Source organism: Balaenoptera borealis (assembly GCF_965194805.1).
Source record: "Balaenoptera borealis genome assembly, chromosome: 3".
Lineage (NCBI taxonomy): Eukaryota > Metazoa > Chordata > Mammalia > Artiodactyla > Balaenopteridae > Balaenoptera > Balaenoptera borealis.
The window spans coordinates 89,517,757-89,536,635 of NC_138866.1; the positions used below are offsets into that span (position 1 = coordinate 89,517,757).

The 18,879-nt window shown below is 37.9% G+C and overlaps 1 pseudogene across 1 annotated transcript; it reads right to left on the reverse strand.

Annotated features, from left to right (window-relative positions):
• Positions 1-9,452: 9,452 nt before the first annotated feature.
• On the reverse strand, positions 9,453-17,184 carry LOC309627138 (non-selective voltage-gated ion channel VDAC3 pseudogene; annotated as a pseudogene). The gene has a single exon. The product of its transcript is annotated as a non-selective voltage-gated ion channel VDAC3 pseudogene (transcript).
• Between the last annotated feature and the right edge of the window lie 1,695 nt (positions 17,185-18,879).

Consider the following 18,879-nt stretch of genomic DNA (forward strand, 5'->3'; position numbering starts at 1 on the left):
TGAAACATTTCAATCAGAGGAACAAAATTAAAATTATAGCACACCTCTCATCATACACTTTCCAAATCGTGGAACAATAAAAAATATTTAAAGTACTAAAAGAAAATACTGTCAAATTAAAATTCCATACACAGCAAAAGTATCTTTTAAAAAAAGATTGTAATAAAGGGGTTTTTTCTTAGCTAAACAATAGCTGAGAAAATGTATTGCCAACAGGACTGCACTATAACAAATGTTAAAAAGTTCTTTGACAAAAGGAAAATAATACCAGATGGAAATTTAGATGTACACTAAGAATGAAGAGTACGAGGACTAATTAAAGAGTTAGCAATGAGTTAGTAAATAAAAAATATTATCTTTACATTTAATCTCTTTAGAAGATAATTTCCAGCAAATAGAAAAAAAATACTAATATATTGTGGCTTTTATAACATATATAGGACAACAACACAGTCCAAAGAGAGAGAAACAGAAATATAATGTTGTAAGATTCTTACATTACATCTAAAATGGTATAATATTATTTGATGGTACACTGAGATAAGTTAAAACTGTATATTGTAAGCCCTAGAGCAATCACTAAAAAAGGGGGGAAAAGAGATAATAAAAAATAAAACAAAAATGTGTTTGAAAGACAAAATGTCATAGTACTTTAGAAAGCATTTTGTCTGTTTTTTCTAAAGAAAAACATAATTTTACCATATGACTCAGAAATCTCACTATTGGATATTACACAAGAAGGAAAAAAACTTAGGTCTACACAAAGATCTATATGTGAAAATTAATAATACCTTTATTCATAATTTCTAAGAACTAGAAACAGTCCAACTGATTGATACATGTGATAGTTAATTTTATGTGTCAACTTGACTAGGCTGAGGGATGTCCAAATACCTGATAAAACATTAATTCTGAGTAATTCTGAGTATGTCTGTGAGAATGTTTCTGGAATAGATTTGCATTTGAATTGGTAGACTAAGTAAAGAAGATCACCCTCACCAGTGTGGATGGGCATCATCCAATCTGTTGAAAGCCTGAAAAGAACAAAAATGCAGTGGAAGGGTGAATTTACTTTCTTTGTCTTAGCTGTGATATCCATCTTCTCCTGCCCTCAGACAGGACATCAGCATTCCTGGTTCTTGGGCCTTTCAACTCAGACCAGGATTTACACCATCAGCTCACACTATTGGAGATATGTACACACACATGTCTCCATCCTACTGATTCTGTTTCTCTGGAGAACCTTGACTAACACAATAAGTAAATTTTAGTATATCCATACAATAAATTATTACTTGTCTATACAAAGTTATATAGCTCTGATACTTATAACAACATGAATTAAATCTCAAAAAACATTACGCTAATGAAAGAAGACAAAAAATAAGACTATCTACACTATGATCCCATTTATATGACAAACTAGGAAAGACAAGACTATCAAGACCACAACTCATATCAGTTCTTTCCTTGGAGGCAAGAGTTGAGGAGAGAAGACTGACTGAAAACTGGCAGGAAGGAACAATCTGAGTAAAGGATATATTCTATGCTTTGATTTTGGTGGTGGTTATATACATATAAACATTTGTCAAAAGTCATCCAGCAATACATTTAAAAAGGGCAAATTTTATTATGTACAATTTTTACCTTAATAAAAAATTTTAAAATGCATTTTTTTAAAAAGTGACTGAAGTGACAACAGAGAGACACAAAGAATTTTTGTGAAAGGGAAGACACACCACATTCCATTGGGAGACAACATTTCATTCCCCTTTAGTCCTTTAGGTTGGCAATTCTTGCCTGTAGGAAGTGATTACTACATGCTCTCTGATATACCGTAATTAGACTAAATGCTTTGAATCGCACCTGAAATTCCTGAATCCATTGTAACACTATTAAAAATAATACTGGGTAACATTTATTTCATGATTTATATGTGCCAGGTCCTGTTTAAAGTCTTTATAGGGCTGACTTTCCAAGATGGCGGAGGAGTAGGATGATGTAGAGTTAATCTCTCCCCACAAACACATCAAGAATACATCGACAAATGGAACAATTCTCACAGAGCACCTGCTGAACACTAGCAGAGGACCTGTGACACCAAAAAGGCCAAGAAAGATCCCCATGTAACCAGGTGGGATGGAAGAAAGAAAAAGGGAAAAGGAAGAGGAGAGGAAGCAGGATGGGACCTGCGTACCTGGCAGGGAGCTAAGGTGAGAAAAGATTCCCACACCTGAGGAAGCCCCCTCTCTAGCAGGGAGATCAGCTGGGACAGAAGCGGAGCTTTGGGGACTTGGAGGAGAGCCCAGCAACTGGTCTGTGGAAGGCAGGACAGAGTGAGACCTACACAGATGGTCTGTGCCACAGCACTGCATGCCCCAGACTGAGACAGGTGTCCATCAGTGTGCACAGGGGCTGGGTGCTGGAATGTGGGGTTTGGAGAGCAGACCTGGGGAGGGACTGCTGTTGGCTGTGAGGAGATGGCCCGAGGGGACGGGAGTGAGGGGTTCCACAACCAGGACTTCTTGTGGAGGAAGCCTGGACTGCTACAGAAGCAAAGCTCCACTACTGAGTGACATGCAAAGAGCGGTGCCCACTGCAGCCTCTCTCCTCACACACTGGCCCCTGCCTCTACAGGCACTAAGGAGGGCTCCTGCCAGAGTTGGCTCACATGGCCCTGCCGTCTCCTCCTCCATCATCCTCCCCCAAGCCTCGGTGACCCACTTACCCCGATCACTGCCTGATGTGTTTGCGTTTTCCGATCGCTACGCCAGCACCCTCCTGCCTGGGTGGCCCACTCACCCCCATCACCACCTTGGCTTCTTCCTGCCTGATGGGCTCGTGTTCTCCAGCAACCTCTGGATCCAACTCTGGTGGGAGGAACACAGGCAGAGGTGAAGGTGAAACCACAGCTGAGCCCCAATGGCCATGTGACTAAAGAAGAAGAGGTGAAATCTCTCCTCACGGCTGCACAGACCAGAGTTACACCATACCTGATGGCTTCCTAAATTCAGTGCCTGCAAAAAATCGGAAAGGACAACAAGTGCTCCTGCAGCTGTGATGGGTCTGACTTTAGCAGCTGTAGGCTTTGTGGGCAGGTACACATGGGGGTTGGGCCAGGCAAGAGTCTAATCTGCCTCCTTAGCTCCCACAGTGGTTCCAGGTGCATGATTACTGCAGTCCTGGGACATGACCTCAGCAGATCTGTGCTGGTGGCCCGGTGAAAACAATGCCTGGGAGTCACCAGGGCCAATTGCTGGCATATCCACAGTTAAGGTGGGACTGAGAGCAGTGCCAACACCAGTGTATTTTGTAAGCCTACACAATGGGCAAAAGGGGACATAACAGAGTACATTCACAGGTGAACAGATCCAGAGGAGTAATACTCAATGGCTTCTCTCCCAGTGGGAGTGCTCCAATCCTGCCTACCTCACACTGTAGATAAGAAACACTGCTAGGAAACAGATCAGGGGGCCTCTACTCAAACAACTAGTGAGCAGACCCTGTCCCTGACAGGGCAGTGACAGCCACAGAGCAAAGGGGCGGCCCCACTCAATATCCAGGGCATGCTCTGGTCACCACAACACCAGTCAAACCCCCTATCAAGAGGATAGTGGCACAAGCCTCTGGACCAACCTCACGCACCAGGGGACACAAACCAGAAGCAAGAGGAACTACAGTCCTGTAGCCTGTGGAAAGGAAACCACAAACACAGTAAGTTAGACAAAATGAGGTGACAAAGAAATATGTTGCAGATAAAGAAGCAAGATAAAAACCTACAGTAACAACTAAATGAAGAGGAGATATGCAATTTACCTGAAAAACAATTCAAGGTAATGATAGTAAAGATGATCCAAGATCTCGGAAAGAGAAAAGGAGGCATGGATTGAGAAGATACAAGAAATGTTTAACAAAGGCCTAGAAGAACTGAAGAACAAACAAACAGAGATGAACAATAACTGAAATGAAAAATACACTAGAAGGAATCAATAGCAGAATAACTGAAGCAGAAGAATGAATAAGTGAGCTGGAAGACAGAATGGTGGAAATCACTGCCATGGAACAGAATAAAGAAAAAAGAATGAAAAGAAATGAGGACAGCCTCAGAGACCTCTGGGACAACATTAAACACACCAACATTCGAATTATAGGGGTCCCAGAAGAAGAAAAAGAGAAAGGGCCTAAGAAAATATTTGAAGAGATTATAATTGAAAACTTCCCTAACATGGGAAAAGAAATAGTCACCAAAGTCCAGGAAGCACAGAGAGTCCCATACAGGATAACCCCAAGGAAGAACACACCAAGATACATATTAATCAAACTAACAAAAATTAAATAGAAAGAAAAAATATTAAAAGCAACAAGGGAAAAGCAACAAATAACATACAAGGGTATCCCCATATGGTTATCAGCTGATATTTCAACAGAAACTCTGCAGGCCTGAAGGGAGTGGCATGATACATTTAAAGTGATGAAAAGGAAAAATCTATAACCAAGAATACTCTACTCATCAAAGCTCTCATTCAGATTTGACAGAAAAATCAAAAGCTTTACAGAAAAGCAAAAGCTAAGAGAATTCAGCACCACCAGACAAGCTTACAGCAAAAGTAAAGGAACTTCTCTATGCGGGAAAGAGACCAGCAACTTAAAACAGCCTTATAAATATAAAGACTGCTATATCATCACTTCATGGGAAATGCAAACTGAAAAACTACAATAGATACACACACAAAAAAGAAAAAGTAACACAAACACAACACTAAAGAGGGTCATCAAACCACAACAGAACAAAAGAGGAAGGGAAGAAAAAAACCTACAAAAACAAACCCAAAGCAATTTTTTAAATGGCAATAGGAACACACATATTGATAATTACCTTAAATGTAAATGTAGTAAATGCTCCAACCAAAATATAGAGACTGGTTGAATGGATACAAAAACAAGACTCATACATATGCTGCCTACAAGAGACCCACTTCAGACCTAGGGAAACATACAGACTGAAAGTGCAGGGATGAAAAAAGATATTCCATGCAAATGGAAATCAAAAGAAAGCTGGACTAGCAATACTCATATTAGACAAAATAGACTTTAAACTAAAGACTCTTACAAGAGACAAGGGAGGACACTACATAATTATCTATCCAAGAGGAAGATATAACAATTGTAAATATATGCACCCAACATGGGAGCAACTCAATATATAAGGCAAATGCTAACAGTTGTAAAAGGGGAAATTGACACTAACACAATAATAGTGGGGGACTTTAACACCTCCCTTTCATCAATGGAGAGACCATCCAGACGGAAAATCAATAAGGAAACACAGGCCTTATATGACACATTAGAGCAGATGGACTTAACTGATATTTATAGAACGTTTGACAAAAGCAGCAGAATACACATTCTTCTTATATGCACATGGAATATTGTCCAGAATTGATCACATGCTGGGCCACAAAGCAAGCCTTGGTAAATCTCAGAAAATTGAAGCCATATCAAGCATCTTTTCCAACCACAACACTATGAGATTAGAAACCAATGACAGGGAAAAAAAAACATAACACAAACACATGGAGGCTAAACAGTATGTTACTAAATAACCAATGAATCACTGAAGAAATCAAAGAGGAAATCAAAAAAATACCTAGAGACAAATGACAACAAAAACACGATGACCCAAAACGAATGGGATGCAGCAGAAGCAGTTCTAAGAGGGTAGTTTATAGCAGTACAATTTTACCTCAAGAAACAAGAAAACTCTCAAATAAACAACCTAACCTTACACCTAAAGCAACTAGAGAAAGAAGAACAAACAAAACCCAAAGTTAGTAGAAGGAAAGAAATCATAAAGCTCAGAGCAGGAATAAATGAAATAGAGACAAAGAAAACAATAGCATAAATCAATGACCCTAAAAGCTGGTTCTTTGAGAAGTTAAACAAAATTGATAAACCTTTAGCCAGACTCATCAGGAAAAAAAGGGAGAGGACTCAAATCAAAGAAATTAGAAATGAAAAAGAAGTTACAGTGGACACCACAGAAATACAAAGGATCATAAAAGACTACTACCAGCAACTCTACACCAATAAAATGGACAACCTAGAAGAAATGGACAAATTCCTAGAAAGATACAACCTGCCAAGACTGAACCAGGGAGAAATAAAAAATATGAACAGACCAATCACAAGTACTAAAATTGAAATTGTGATTTAAAAACTCCCAACGAACAAAAGTCCAGGACCAGATGGCTTCACAGGCGAATTCTATCAAACATTTAGAGAAGACTTAACACCCATCCTTCTGAAACTGTTCCAAAAAATTGCAGAGGAAGGAAAACTCCCAAACTCATTCTATGAGGCCACTATCACCTTAATACCAAAAGCAGACAAAGATACCACAAAAAAAGAAAATTACAGGCCAATATCACTGATGAACATAGACACAAAAATCCTCAACAAAATACTAGCAATCAGAATCCAACAATACATTAAAAGGATCATACACCATGATCAAGTGGTATTTATCCCAGGAATGCAAGGATTTTTCAATATCTGCAAATCAATTAGTGTGATACACCACATTAACAAATTAGAAGAATAAAAACCATATGATCATCTCAATAGATGCAGAGAAAGCTTTTGACATAATTCAACACTGATTTATGAAAAAAACTCTCCAGAAAGTGGGCATAGAGGAAATATACCTCAACATGTAAAGGCTATATATGACAAACCTACAGCTAACATCATACTCAAAAGTGAAAAGCTGAAAGCATTTCCTCTAAGATCAGGAGCAAGGAGCAAGAGAAGAATGTCCACTCTAGCCACTTTTATTCAACATCGTTTTGGAAGTCCTAGCTACGACAATCAGAGAAGAAAAGGAATCCAGATTGGAAAAGAAGAAGTAAAACTGTCACTGTTGGCAGCCAACATGATACTATATGTAGAAAATCCTAAAGATGCTACCAGAAAACTACTAGAGCTCATCAATGAATTAGGTAAAGTTGCAGGTTACGAAATTAATACACATAAATCTCTTGCATTTCTATACACTAACAACAAAAGGTTAGAAAGAGAAATTAAAGAAATCATCCCATTTACGATCATGTAAAAAAGAATAAAATACCTAGGAATAAACCTACCTAAGGAGACAAAAGACCTGTATTCTGAAAAGTATAAAATGCTGATGAAAGAAATTGAAGACGACACAAAAGATCAAAAGATATACCATGTTCTTGGACTGAAAGAATCAATATTGCCAAAATGACTACACTACCCAAAGCAACCTACAGATTCAGTGCAATCCCTATCAAATTACCAATGGCATTTTTCACAGAACTAGAACAAAAAATCCTAAAATTTGTATGGAGACACAAAAGACCCTGAATAGCCAAAGCAATATTGAGAAATAAAAATGGACCTGGGGGCTTCCCTGGTGGTGCAGTGGTTAAGAATCTGCCTGCCAATGCAGGGGACACGGGTTCGAGCCCTGGTCTGGGAAGATCCCACATGCCGCGGAGCGACTAAGCCCGTGAGCCACAACTACTGAGCCCGTGCGTCTGGAGCCTGTGGTCCACAACAAGAGAGGCCGCGACGGTGAGAGGCCCGCGCACCGCGATGAAGAGTGGCCCCCCCTCGCCGCAACTAGAGAAAGCCCTCGCACAGAAACGAAGACCCAACACAGCCATAAATAAATAAATAAATTTATAAATTTATTAAAAAAAAAAAAAAATGGACCTGGGGGAATCAGGCTCCCTGACTTCAGACTATACTACAAAGCTATAGTCATCAAAACAGTTTGGTACTGGCACAAAAATAGAAATACAGGTCTATGGAACAGGATAGAAAGCCCAGAAATTAACCCACACATCTATGGTCAATTAATCTACGAAAAAGGAGGCAAGACTATATACTGGAGGAAAGACAGTCTCTTCAATAAATGGTGCTGGGAAAACTGGACAGCTACATGTAAAAAAATGAAATTAGAACACTCTTTGACACCATACACAAAAATAAACTCAAAATGGATGAAAGACCTAAATGTAAGACCAGACACAATAAAACTCTTAGAGGAAAATATAGTCAGAACATTCTCTGACATAAATTACAGCAATATCGTTTTTAATCCATCTCCCAGAATAACGGAACTAAAAACAAAAATAAACAAATTGGAACTAATTAAACTCAAAAGCTTTTGCACAGCAAAGGAAACCATAAACAAAATGAACAAACCCAGAGAATGGGAGAAAATATTTGCAAATGATGCAACCTAAAAGGGATTAGTCTCCAAAATTTACAAATAGCTCATGCAGCTTAATATCAAAAGAAAAAAATCTACCCAATCAAAAAATGGGCAGAAGACCTAAATAAACATTTCTCCAAAGAAGACATACACATGGCCAAGAGGCATGTGAAAAGCTGTTCAACATCGTTAATTATTAGAGAAATGCAAATCAAAACTACAATGAGGTATCACCAGACACCAGTCAGAATGGCTATCATCAAAAAGTCCACAAAGAGTAAATGCTGGAGAGGGTATGGAGAGAAGGGAACCCTCCTACACTGTTGGTGGGAATGTAAATTGGTACAGCCACTACAGAGAATAGTATGGAGGTTCCGTAGAAAACTAAAAAATAGAGCTACCACATGATCTTGCAATCCCACTCCTGGGCATATATTTGGGGAAAAACATGGTCTGAAATAATACATGTCCCCCAATGTTCACTGCAGCACTGTTTAGAATAGCCAAGACATGGAAGCAACATAAATATCCATCGACAGATGAATGGATAAAGAAGATGTGGTACATATATACAATGGAATATCACTCAGCCATTAGAAAGAATGAAATAATGCCATTTGCAGCAACATGGATGGACCTAGAGATTGTCATACTGAGTGAAATAAGTCAGACGAAGACAAATATCGTATGATATCAGTTATGATGCATGCGGAATCTAAAGAAAGGGTAAAAATGAACTTATCTACAAAACAGAAATAGAGTTACAGATATAGAAAACAAACTTATGGTTACCGGGGGTAAGAGGGGGAGGTATAAATTGGGAGATTGGTATTGACATATACACACTACTATATATAAAATAGGGGCTTCCCTGGTGGCGCAGTGGTTGAGAGTCTGCCTGCCAATGCAGGGCACACGGGTTCGAGCCCTGGTCTGGGAAGATCCCACATGCCACGGAGCAGCTAGGCCCGTGAGCCACAATTACTGAGCCTGCGCGTCTGGAGCCTGTGCTCCGCAACAAGAGAGGCCGCAATACTGAGAGGCCCGCGCACCGCGATGAAGAGTGGCCCCCGCTTGCCACAACTAGAGAAAGCCCTCGCACAGAGACGAAGACCCAACACAGCCAAAAATAAATAAATAAATAAACAAAGTAAACAATGCGTTTAAAAAAAATACATTTAAAAAAAAAATTAGATAACTAAGAAAGGACCTACTGTATAGCACAGGGAACTCTACTCAATACTCTGTTATGGCCTATATGGGAAAAGAATCTAAAAAAGAGTGCATATATGTATACGTATCACTGATTCACTTCGCTGTACATCTGAAACTAACACAACATTGTAAATCAACTATACTCCAATAAAAAGTTAAGTAAATAAATAAAGTCCTTACAGGTATTATTTAATTTAATCCTAAAAATAACTCTATGAGGCAGATGCTATTATTCCTGCATGTAGATGAGATAAGCAAGGCCCTAAGACGTGGAGAACTGGGAAGCCCAGGCACTCTGACTCTTTATCTTGTCCCAGTGCCTTTTGTCTCCCTCACCACAGATCCACTTCCCAGTCTTCCCCACCCTGCTGGGACCCTGGAAAGCTGACTTGGAGTATGGACTCCAGTGAAGATTTCTCTTTCCCTCCAGCTTCTGGTTAAGTTCAGCAAATAAAAGAAGGCAGAAGAGGGATATCTGCATATTTATTACTCTGGTTTCCGCCTTGTAAGGTGGCTGCTGGCATCAGGCCTTCCTCTATCAAAGGTTACAACTTCTGTTAGGTGCCATATACTCTCTGAGTTCTAGTAACTATTCCTCTGACGTCATTACTCTGGAAATCCTAGGTATTACACTAGTCCTTTAACGGACAATTGCACCTAGGGTGCTTTCACAAACTTCAGAGTGAGTGCCTTCTTAAAGTTTATGCCCTCCGTCCCTAGCCCCATCCCTCATGCCCAACTATCTAGTGTACCATCTGTTTTCTGCTGGGACACTGACCAGTACATGTTCTAACTATGATCTACTGCTCTACATTGCCTCCTCAAATGCTCAGAAATAGTAAATGAAATGGTCCTGCAAGATGATGACCACAGGGTCAAGGCTAAGGGGCTCAATCTAGAAGCAACACATTTTTTAAATAAAATAAATGGGAAAAAAGAAGTATTTGACAAGTTGATTTTCATGACAAAATTACTGGTCTATTCTTGAATGGTTTGAAAATTGTTTCTATAGTGTGCCCTGATGTATTTTTTGAACAAAGGATACCGTTGGATTCAAAGCAACATAGGGGCCATCACTGAGAAATATTTATACCACTAAAATAAGCTTCCATGTCCACTGAAATCATCTTGGAGTTTGTAACATGCTAATCATCAAGCAAACTGCATACAAATTCTACCTCAGTAGCTCGGAGGTAGGATCCTGAAATCAACATTTTAATAGGCATTCCAGATGATTCCAACGCACATGATCCATGGATTACACCTAGAGATGGAACTAGGCTGTTATTCTATTGAATCTTCATAGAATTGGCATATTTTTTGCTGATTCCATGATATTTTTTATACTTTCTCAATTATCCATACCATCGCCAGGTGCAACTAGGTTCACTTGATAGAAGCCATGGAAATGGCAACTGGTGGCCAGAAGATACAAATATTCTGAAGTGCAGTGGAAGATCTCACCAACCCACACGTCCAATGGAGAATAAAACAAAACAGAACAACAAAAAACAATACACTACTACAATATTAGTGAATAAGAAAGACTCATGGGTATGAGGCCCTTATATCTTTCATAATAAAGATAAAGATTCATAATAAAGATTCTTTATTAAGTGGTAGAATTTAAGGTGCCATGACAGCTCAGTGGATGAAGCTATTTTTAGGTAGCCTGCCTTTATACTGTCACACAAATCATATTTCAAATTTGTCAAGTTCACTCTGAGTATAGCATCTTACTAGCACTAAAGTTAGACAAATCTTTAAAAGCATCAAATTTCTATCCTCAAGCTACAGTAATTTAAGATGATAGAGTTGAAAATAAAGGCTATGAAACATATGACACAAATTACTACTCTTCCTTTATATACTCTTTTCAAATCACATTCATTACAATGACATTTATCATATACTTAATTTAAAATATTTCCTATACTTCAATGAAAAAATTAAAAATAAATAAAATAGTTCTTATCTTTGCAACTACATACTTTTCATAAATAATACACGAGAGAACTCTGAGTATAAATTCCTTTGTTTTGAATGATGGTTTGCTTCTTTTGGTAACATATGCTTAAATAATACAGCTTTATCTGTCCTAGGAGAATCTTTCTTGTAGTTGTTTTCTATTTTGTGTGAGGAAACTTGCAAGCTGAATGCTACATTAACATACATTTAATGAGGCCATGAGATGACATGTAAAACACTGACTGCCCCTTCCCTTCCAAATATTTAAATAGAAAAATCTATTCAAATTACAACTTTCAGGTTCTCTGGCAAATGACATCATGCAGCAATTTAAGGGTAGACTTGGTGAAGCAACGATACAGCTTTGTCATCTCACTTTTCTCTCAGTATAAGCAAACCAGGTTCTGCAGCTGAAAGTTTCGAATAATTCCGAGTCCAATTTTTTTTCTTCGGTAAAGAAAATAACAGTGGGATTATGATGATTTGAAGCTATAAAGCAAATAATGTCAATCTTGTAGAGCCCTGTTCTGTACCACCTGACTTTCAGAAACAACCATTTCATAAAAGCCCCATCTACTTTTGTTTTAATTTACAATTATTGAAATTTTAATAAGGATTTTGCGGTAATATCAGGCATCACATAATGCCAGGGAGGAATTATAACTTTATTGCAGCCCACACTGACAGCCAATTCATAAAAATGAATGACATTTTATATCATAACATCTCATAGGCCGTTCAGAATGTTAATAGCTTACTTCATCTTTCTTTAGAATAATGAGGCAGACAGTATAACAATATTCAACGTGAAAATGAAGATTAAGAAAATTTGAATTGAGGCAGGAAAGCAACATTTAACAGGATTCAAACAACATTCAGATTAAAAGTTTCAATTAAAACACTGTTAGTAAGATTTTTATCACAAAAGCAAAGCTTTGCCACCAGGACCAATCACTGTTTTGAAGAATATTTATCTGCAGACACATTTAGTTCTTCAACCTCTATTTCTAAAATGTTCCAAAGTTTCTTACCCAGTTCAGCAATGCAGATTCATTGGCTCAGATAGAACTATAAAAGGTCATTAAATTAAAATACTTGCAAAAGACACCTTATAGACACATAACCAAAATAATATTTATCTTTGTGAAAACCATTCTTTAATCAAATAGCCTTAAACTTCTACACATTTTAAAATTCTGTAGTTTACCTTTGGATTGAGGTTAATCAAAAGACAGTTGAGGGTATGTGAATTTTTAAAAAATGTATATATGATTTATAAATATAAATTTATATAAATACAAAATATATTACATAATAATACATTATATTATATATATTATGCATTTTCTACTTCCATATATATGGAATTAAAAATACAAAAACCATGAAGAATGAATGAAACAAAGTGAGATACTCACAGTAGCATATAAAACTTGAAACTGGTTATCCACCTTTGTAAAACTGTATAGCAATACCAAAATAGGGTATTTTTAGTTGTCTGTATCTTTGTACAGAATTGAGAAATTCATTTTCATCATCTTTCTATGAATTTGAAGTATCAATACAGAACATTTTTACTTAGTTGGGGTGCCCAAACTGCCAGAATGAAGCAGACAGAGAAAGCAGTCAAGGCTAGCCACAGATGGGGATAAATGGGTTTCGCATTCTGAAGCTGAATACAAATTGAGGAAGGTAAAAGTGTTAGGGACAGATTAGCTGTGTCTAATAGACTTCTAATACCAATAATATAATAAGTAAAGAGAATGATAATGTGTCATTTTTGAGTGTTGTCGTATATCTTGTGTGGTTTATTTATGATGTCAGAAGAAACCAAGATACTAGAAAATACAATCATGTTATTTCACATTTTAAAACTAAGATTTATTATCATCTAATTAAATTTGTTCCTCATTTTTCAAGGTGTTAGAATAGTATCAATTCCCTTTAATGAGTGCTATGTCATCATTAGTCATTTGAGATTTTCCAGAAACTTGTCTATTTAGTAACAGTACTTAAAATTTTTTTCATTCTTCTTATTTGGATGGATTTTTTCTTTCCTATTCAGATGACTGCAGGGTTTCTTGACAAATTTTTTTAAATTTTCTGACTTATGCTAACTGCACATTTGTTTTCATGTATTACCTAACTGTAAGAAATCTTCAGAAAACAGTCCGCATTTTCATTCAGTGATTCAATTACCATGAACTCTTAGGGGTAATTAAAAATTTTATGATGGTACTATTACATAGCTACTTTTAAATAGATTTAACACTTTGTTGAATTCTTCGAATTTAACACATTATGTTAATTTTTTCTTGGAAAATCTCCCTATACCCATCCATTGTATTTAATATTTATTCCATTAACGCATTATAACGTCTTTTATGTGTAACTTCTGACTATGAATAAAAGGAATAATTGCTTCCATTTTCTTTCCTTTTCATTATTACCCTAGCTTCACATACTATGATACACATTGTATTTTGGATCCTAATCTTAGGAAATCAAAGTCCATCCTTCCTTTTTAGAGATGGTGACCTCTAAACTTTATCTTTTTATACAGTACTTTTGTTTTTTGTTTGTTTTTTATGTTCTAAATGTCATGGGTTTACTTTATTTTACTCTGATGCAAAACCAAAGATTCCACTACCACAGAGAGGCCAATATATTACAAGGTCATGAAAAAGTGGTGTGGGACATGCAGGACACGATGGACAACTGGAGGGTTGGGTCACCTCCTTTGTTACGAGACACTACACCGTCTCTGAGGAAAACATTTAAAACAACACTGCAGAACTGAACTGAAACGTGGCACAAACATGACAACTTCTGGGCATGCCTTCAAGCACCTCCCTTAGGATGGACTCAATATCTAGCCCTCAGTGTGGGAAGGATTATATTTCTTTGGAAGAATAAAAGTTCACACTTTTGAAATTTCACAGAATTTTAAGCCAAAACATAGTGGGTTCATTTCTCTTCACCTCCAGGGACAAAGCTGATGCTTTACTCAAAACCACATTAAGCTTCTAGTTCAAATCCCAGCCCAACCTTGTGCCCTCCTGCATTAAAGTTCTTTCCATTGATTATTGCTGACAGGGTCAGTTTCACTCCTGGTCGAAGGGTCTGAGTATGACCCAGTCCAATCAGACTGGCATTATTTACTTTAGCAGACAGAGAAGTTCTACAATCCAGCTTGTACTTAGCAGCAATGCCAAAATGGCTGTTAGTACTGCCGGCCATCCACGCAAGGTTTATTGATGTTTCAATCTTCTCGTTCACTTTCTGGTAGATTGACCCTCCAGATTCAGTGCCATCATTCACATGAGTGTGCAGCTGGAAGTCTGCGGCCTTGTAACCCAGGGCGAAATTATTCTGAGACAGTTTGGATTTGGCTGTGTCAAAACTCATCTGATGGCCAGCAAGTCAACCTTCAAAGGCCAACACAGCCCAGCCATAGATGGTTGGTCCAGGAAAATCTATATCAAAGTTACTGCCAAGACTGAAACAATCCCATTTATAGGAGGCCTTCAATTTCCCACTCTTCTTTCCTGTGTTCAGTACAAATATGGTATCAAAAGAGTCAGTTTCAACCCTTCAGCCAACTTATTCTCCAAAGAGATTTCTGTCCCAAGAGTACTGTCTGTGTTCTACCTTTGGGTGAAGGTCAGTCCATAGTTACAGATCTTGTATTTGGTCTCTAGGTTGCCTGATCCTTTCCCTGTATCAGTGTAAGCATGACCAGATGTAGAAAATTCCACTCCACTACATGACTTGGTTCTCAGATCTATTTTGACCATGCCAAACCCATATCCTTTGTTGAAGACGTCCTTGGCAGCCTTTCCTAGGTCACAGTAAGTCAGTGTGTTATACATATCTCTGACCGGAGGTCCTGTCCACTCTGTCAGGAGGGCCTGTCCACTCCCTATACAGTAAGTTTTAAGTGATATCTACTGTTGTTAAAGAATGTATCTTTGAAATCAATGCGATTTACTGTTCAGTCTCACAAGGACAAAGACAACATATATTTTCCAAAGTTTTAAAATGAAAAGAGAGACATCAGCCTCCTTTGCCGGCCCTAGTTGTCCTTGTTGATACCTGAATAAGTAACTTAATATTTTTGAACATTAACTTGTCTCAGACATAAAATGGGTATATCCTTTTTGTTTTACTTTGGTAAATAAGTAGGCTAGATTGACCTATTTTCCCCTCTTTTCTTTCTTGTCAAATTGGAGCAGTTTTAAAAACTGCTAAATTTCAAAAGAGTAAAATAACTTTCAGGAATGCTGTGGATCAAATCAAGGAGAGAAGATGCAAAGAAGGGGTAGTGCAACCATTTAAGTAAAACAGTCAGAAATAATGAGTTAGATGTCAAGTTTGGCCCAGAAAAGCACACAATATGGTGGCTAAAGAATGGGTTTTAGAGTCATATTAACATAGATCTGAATCAAATTTGCATTGTGGCTTATTTTTAATATAAATTTATTTATTTATTTATTTATTTACTTATTTATCTTTGGCTGTGTTGGGTCTTCGTTGCTGCACGTGGGCTTTCTCTAGTTGCGGCGAGCAGGGGCTTCTCTTCGTTGTGGTGCGCGGGCTTCTCATTGAGGTAGCTTCTCTTGTTGCGGAGCATGGGCTCTAGGTGTGTGGGCTTCACTAGTTGTGGCTCACGGCTCTAGAGCGCAGGCTCAGTGGTTGTGGTGCATGGGCTTATTTGCTCCGCAGCATGTGGGATCTTCCCGGACCAGGGCTTGAACCCGTGTCCCTTGCATTGACAGGCAGATTCTTAACCACGGCGACACCAGGGAAGCCTTACATTGTGGCTTTTGACACATTACCTCTTACCTCCTTGTGTCTGGTTTTGTTTTGTTTTGTTTTGATAAATAAAATAGGGATAATAAAACCTGCTTCTGAATGTGGGTATAAGAATTAAATAAAATCATGGAGGCGAAGCGATCAGCACAGTACCTAGCAAATAACTATTTGTATTTTTATGTACTAGCTTCCATTCATTTGAGACTTAATGACAAGATGGCATGAAACAAAGAAAACCTACCCTGGCAGTATTACTCACAAGTGACCTTTCTGTTTCAGAGTATTTTAGTAAAGTTTTGCACCGTATTTGAGACTTCATTTATGTAAAATTCAAGCAGCTCCTCTAAGAAATAGCTCAAACCAACCCTTGTGAAAAATGCCCCTTTCTCGACGAAACTGCTTTGAAGATGATGAATGTAAAACTGTCTAGGTGTGCAAATCTAGACGTGCAGTTTTCTAATGCAGCTGTAGAATTAATCTGATAAAATAACATTATAAATCACTGCAAATGTACACAGTGTAGCTTCTAAAAATTAAATTGGCATTCTTGTCTGAGTTGTGAAAATTATGTATTATGGCTTAGATTGTGTCAAGTAAACAGTTCTGGCGGAGTAGGGGAAAGAAAGACATAAATCGAATCTTTCTGACTAATGATTTAAATAAAGGGATAATTTGATTTAATTCGTATCTCATTGATCCTAACTCTAGTCAACTTCCGATTAGCTGTGAGTGGAGATGCATAAGGCAAACAATTCAAATAGTTTAGGAACTGATGTGGCAAGTGATACTATGTCAGTCAAAGAACCTCTAGCCTCTCCTCAATGAAAAGAAAGAGATTGGCTACTCACTGGAAATCATGAGCTAACTTAAGCGGTATTCAAGAGATATATCCATAGGTAATGACAAATCAGACTTATCATTTGGATGAGTGAGTCATAGACAGTATTATGGAAAGAAGATAGCTTGGTTAACTTATGAAATAAAAATGAAAAGAAAAAGAAAAAAAAGGCCAAAGAACTCACAGATATATAATCTAGACAAAACTCTCTGGCAGCACCCTGGCTGGCCGAACTCATTGGCATTAGATCCAGCCCAAATTTAGCTTGAATCTCTATACAGTCACTTATTAGCTGTGCTATGTTTAGCAAGCCGCTTAACATCTCTGAGCCTCGTCTTCGTCATCAGTAAATAAGAATAACAACACTTCATCCACATTGTCGTAAAAAGGATTACAGATAAAATATGCAAAGCATATTAGCAAAAAAGTAAGTACTCTATAAATGGTAGTTATTCTTATAAATTGATGATGGTGATGATTACCCCTTGCTTACAAATTGCCCATTTTTGAGAGCCCTTAAGATTCTTTTCTCTCAGGAGGCGGCCCTTTATGTTTGTTTTAACTGGATTTCACTTATGTATAAATGAATGGAAGTAGAAAATAATATAATTTGAATTTATACAATCTTGTATTTCCACCCATACCCCAGCCCCGACCCTGGTTGGTATTACGAAAAGATAGGAAGCTGATGCAGAAGCCCTCGCATTTATTCTAATCAAGCCTGGTCAAGAACGGAGAAACCAAACCTCATTGGTTATCTTCTAAAAAATTACAGAATTAAATGAAAATAGTTATACATGACAAGGTTTTACCAGTTTATAATTACAAAGCAAGGTCATATTATTTGGTAGTCCTGAAATTACAACAACTCAGAATCCCATCCCACTACTCTGCAGCGATTTGTTCTTTAGTCTTACTTCCCCAAATACTTTCTAGATACCTCAGAGTAGGCTTATATATTCCACATATCTGTTATGATGCCCCTTACAGCTCAACCATCCATTTGGCTGGCTCCACTGCTGACCACCTCCCTGGTTCCTGAAGCACATACATATGTGCTAGAACATCTGGGATGACTTTGTTCTGTATGAGAGACAAACACTTTCCTGAATTCTCAACAGTGATAGCTGAGACAATGCTGCAATACTTAAACAAGATTTACAAAAGTTAAAGAATAAAAGAAGAAATATTAGTGCAGTGCAGATAGTGAAGTGGTGCTAGATGTGACCAGGACACAAGTACACAAATTTAGACCCAGGCCCATTCTTAACAGTTTCCAATAGGCTGTCACCTGCCTGGTTTCCTGAGTGCGGCCCTGAAGCACAAAGTGAATTACTTTTTGCAAAATGTCATATTCTTTTCTAACTGCCCCTATTCCAAGGGCAATAACCACAAAATTCAGAGAGGAAAACACCTCATGACCAGAGCCCCAGATCATCTTTCCAGACCTCATTTCTTGTCTCCTCTTGCAAGAAAGATTTATGCTCAGTATTTCCAAAGCTCTCAGAGGACACCCATCTCCACGTCCTGAGGTGAACCTACTTGATGAGTATCCATGGAATAATTCCAGCACATACAATTGCAGGATATTGTATGCTAAAGCTGGGTACTCAGCCAATTCTAGGACACCAGCTGACTGGTCCAGGTTGAGTTTCTGTTACCCAGCCCAATCTCCTTTTTACTATTTTTCCACTGCTATGGGGTGAAAATCAGGCTTGCGTATCTTTTTTTTTGCAATCTCTGTGGCACCTGTTGCCAATCTAATAAAAGACTTGCTGTACAAGATAAAATACAAACATTC